Raw genomic sequence first — 4,789 nt, 5'->3', positions numbered from 1 at the left:
CTTAATATTATTCTTAGCAAGTGATTGCTTTCCTCTTTCTCTATGTTTATTTTATCTTATTTACTTTTACTATCTGACCATGAAAGAGAATTACAGGTCAATATCCCTCGTGAACATAGATGCCAAAATCCTCAACAAAATCTTAGCAAAAAGGATCCAGCAGTACATCAGAAAGATCGTACACCATGACCAAGTAGTATTTATCCCAGGGATGCAAGGATGGTACAATATGCGCAAGTCAATAAACGTGATACATCACATAAATAAGTTGAGAGAAAAAAACCAAATAGTCATATCAATTTGATGCAGAAAAAGCATTTGACAAAATCCAACACCCTTTCTTGATCAAAACTCTCAGCAAGGTGTTAATAGAAGTATCATACTTCAACATAATAAAAGCCATATATGACAAACCCACAGCCAACATCATACTCATTGGGCAAAAACTAAAACCATTTCGCTTAAGAACAGGAACAAGACAGGGACGCCCACTCTCACCACTCCTGTTTAATATAGTATTGGAATTATTAGCCATTGTGATTCGACAAGAAGAACAAATAAAAGGCATCCAAATTGGAAAAGAAGAAGTAAAACTGTTCTTATTCTCAGATGACATGATAGTGTACATAAAAAACCCTAAAGACGCCATAAAAAAACTATTAGACTTAATAAATGAATTTGACAATGTAGCAGGATGCAAAACTAATGCCAAGAAATCTATGGGATTTCTATATACCAATAGTGACCTTACAGAAAGAGAGGCTAAAATAGCAATCTCATTTACCATCACAGCAAAAAAATTAAGCTACCTAGGAATAAACTTAACTAAAGAGGTAAAAGACCTCCACCCAGAAAACTATAGGATGTTGAAAAAAGAGATAGAGGAAGACATAAACAGATGGAAGAACATACCATATTCATGGATTGGTAGAATCAACATCATTAAATTGTCCATACTATCCAAAGCAATCTATAAATTCAATGAAATCCCCATTAAGATAACAATGGCATATTTTACAGACCTAGAACGAACTCTTCAAAAATTCGTCTGGAATAAAAAAAGACCCCGAATAGCCACAGCGATCCTGAGAAAGAAGAACAAAGTAGGTGGGATCTCAATACCAGATATCAAGCTATATTACAAAGCCACTGTTCTCAAAACAACTTGGTACTGGCACAAGAACAGACATATAGATCAATGGAATAGAATAGAGAACCCAGAAATCGGCCCAAACCAATATGCTCAATATTTGACAAAGGATGCAAGAACATACGATGGAGTCAAGATAGTCTCTTCAATAAATGGTGTTGGGAAAATTGTACAGATACATGCAAAAAAAAAATGAAACTAGACCACCAACTTACACCATACACAAAAAGAAACTCAAAATGGAGAAAGGACTTAAATGTAAGACAGGAAACCACAAAAATCTTAGAAGATGCCATAGGCAACAAAATAGCAGACATCTGTCATAGTAATATTTTTACTGATACAGCTCCTAGGGCGATGAAAACTAAGGAGAAAATAAACAAATGGGACTACATCAAAATAAAAAGCTTCTGCACAGCAAAAGAAACCATCAACAAAACAACAAGAAAGCCCACTCCATGGGAGAACGTATTTGCTAATGTTATCACCGATAAGGGTTTAATCTCAAACATTTATAGGGAACTCATACAACTTAACAAAAGGAAGACAAACAATCCAATCAAAAAATGGGCAAAGGACATAAGTAGACACTTTTCAAAAGAGGACATTCAGAAAGCCAAGAGACATATGAAAACATGCTCAAAGTCACTAATCATCCGAGAGATGCAAATCAAAACAACAATGAGGTACCATCTCACACCTGTCAGAATGGGTATCATCAACAAGTCAACAAATGACAAGTGCAGGAGAGGATGCGGAGAAAAAAGAACCCTCCTGGACTGCTGGTGGGAATGCAGACTGGTGAAGCCACTATGGAAGACAGTATGGAATATCCTCAAAAAATTAAAAATGGAACTCCTGAAGAACCAGCTCTGGATAGGACTAAGGCGAGCCAGACTGAGGAGTAGAAGAACCTAAGGACCTTCACTACTGCAAATTTTTTTTTTCTTTTTTCACCTTTTAACTAAGAAACCAATTTTTTTTCTTCTTCTTTTTCCATCACCTGATTTTACCCTTTTAATTACTACATTTTTATTCTTAACCAGTATTATTACTGCTACCATTTTACCATTTTTTAAAGTGCCATTGTATTTTCTCTTTATTTTATTTTGGGATTAGTGTTCTCCATTCTATTTTCATCGTTCCTTTAGCAACAATTTTCCCTACCTCAATTTTACCTCTATGCTAAAACCCTCTCCCTCACTTTTCCCCTTTTGTTTTCCTGTTTCTCTAAGCCTATTCCTGCTTTAGATTTTCCCTATTCCTTCTGTTTATCTCCTGTCAAAATTTCACCCTACTTATATATCCTATTTCCAATCCACTGCTCTAAATCCTTATACACATATCCCTTATCTTTTTTCCCTATCCAAAATTTTTTTTTCTTCTTCTTTTATCTTTCTATTGTTTTGTTGCTGTTTGCTTGATTGTTGAGTATATTGTTTTTGTTGTTGTTGTTGTTTGTTTGTTTGTTTGTTTTGTGTGTGTCTGTGTGTGTGTGTGTTTTAGGACTGGTTGTGAGGATATTTGTCTTTTTCTTTTTCTTTTTTTCTGCTGGTTTTTCCCCTCCATCCACCCGCCCGCCCCCCGCCCCCCCCCCCCCCCCACGGTTACTTTTGTGCTTCTGTTTTCCCTTGCCTCTCTTGATATTATTGGTTGTTTCTAGTTTGCATTCATCTCCAGGGAACTGTTGCTGAAATTTGTTGGGGTTAGTGGTGGTTCTATAAGAGTTTTCTCCTCATATAAATAGTCTCTTCCCCTCTTCTATTTCAGTCTCTCTTTTGGCTCTTTTTTTTCTTTCTTTTTTCTTTCTTTCCCCCCCCCCCTCCTTTTTCCCAATTTCATTTTTGCACTCCTTTCCCCCCCCACTTTTCTTTTCTTTTCTTTTTTCTCTTTTATCTTTTTCTCTTCTGTCTTCCTTATCCCCTAATTCTCTTAATTCGGGTGGTCACCTTTATGTGGGATTATTAATATCATGAGTATATTTGTGTTTAGTGCCTGGTACGTGGTGCCTTGTTGTGTTGTATTTTGTGCCTTTAAATCAATGCAGCAGATCCAAGCAACAGTAGCCTCCTGAGCACCAAACCATCTGTCTGAGGAACAGCAGCTGTAGGTGAAGCCTCCTCCCACCAGCCAGAAGAGCCACCACAGCTGTGAACAGCACCCACCAGAGGAGCTGCTGCCAACTGAGGAGAAGCTGCTACCGCAACCACCTGAGGAGCAACCACAGCCCAAGGAGCCACTGCCACCCAGGGAGCAGCCACTGAACGACTCAACGTCTAGATATGTCAGTGAGATCAAACATGGGTAGACAAAGAAAACCCCAAAGGAAAGAAAAGAAGGACTCGCCAGAAAAGCAGGTAAGTGATAAAGAGGCATGCAACATGACAGAAATAGAATTCAGAGTAAGGGTCATAGAGTGCATAAACCGGATGGAGGAAAAAATCAAAAACATATGCAAAAAGCTAGAAGAAACAGATGAAAAAGTCAACAACTTAAGTAAGACCCAAGAAGAAATGAAGAGCAATATAGCTGCAATAAAAAACACCATGGAAAGTATCAACAGTAGAGTAGGAGAAGCGGAGGACCGAATTAGTGAATTAGAAGACAAGGAAGCAAAACACACCCAAACTGTACTGCAATTGGAGAAAAAAATTAAAAGACGGGAGGAGAGCCTAAGGGATCTTTGGGAAAACATGAAACGAAACAACATATGAATAATAAGGGTGCCAGAACAACAGAAAGATGAACAAGGATTAGAAAACCTATTTGAAGAAATAATAACAGAAAACTTCCCTGAGGTGGGGAAGAAAAAAGTAACACAAGATCAGAGAGTCCCAAACAAGGTGAACACAAAAAGAACCACACCAAGACACATCATAATTAGCATGGCAAATGTTCAGGACAAAGAGAGAATCTTACAGGCTGCAAGAGAGAGATGGAGAGTTACATACAAGGGATCTCCTATTAGATTATCAAATGATTTCTCAACTGAAAAACATCAGGCCAGAAAAGAATGGACGGAAATTTACAAAGTGATGCAAAGCAAAGGACTGAATCCAAGAATACTCTATCCAGCAAGGCTATCATTCAAAATTAAAGGGGAAATAAGAAGCTTCACAGCAAAAAAAAAAAAGGCTAAGGGAGTTTATCACCACCAAGCCAGCAATGCAAGAAATGCTAAAGGGACTGGTATAAAAATAAGAAATAAAAAGCTCAGAAAGAAAACAGCCACACAAAAACAGAAATGCCTACAAACAAGAACCTTTCAATAATAACTTTAAACGTAAACGGAATAAATGCTCCAACCAAAAGACATCGACTGGCTGAATGGATAAAAAAACATGACCCATACATCTGCTGTCTACAAGAGACCCACCTCATTAGAAGGGACTCACACAGACTGAAAGTGAAGGGATGGAAAAATATCTTTCAGGCAAATGGAAAAGAAAAGAAAGCTGGGGTAGCAATACTTAATTGGACAAAATAGACCTCAAAGTGCAGGCCATAATAGAGTAAGGAAGGCCACTTCATAATACTAAAAGGGATCAATATAACCAGAAGATATCAACCCTGGTAACATATATGCACCCAATGCAGGAGCAAAGAAATTCATAAAAAAAACTCCTGGAAGATATCAAA

The sequence above is a fragment of the Myotis myotis genome, unplaced genomic scaffold (genome assembly GCF_014108235.1).
Source record: "Myotis myotis isolate mMyoMyo1 unplaced genomic scaffold, mMyoMyo1.p scaffold_m19_p_2, whole genome shotgun sequence".
Lineage (NCBI taxonomy): Eukaryota > Metazoa > Chordata > Mammalia > Chiroptera > Vespertilionidae > Myotis > Myotis myotis.
Note: the sequence above shows the minus strand (reverse complement) of the source record.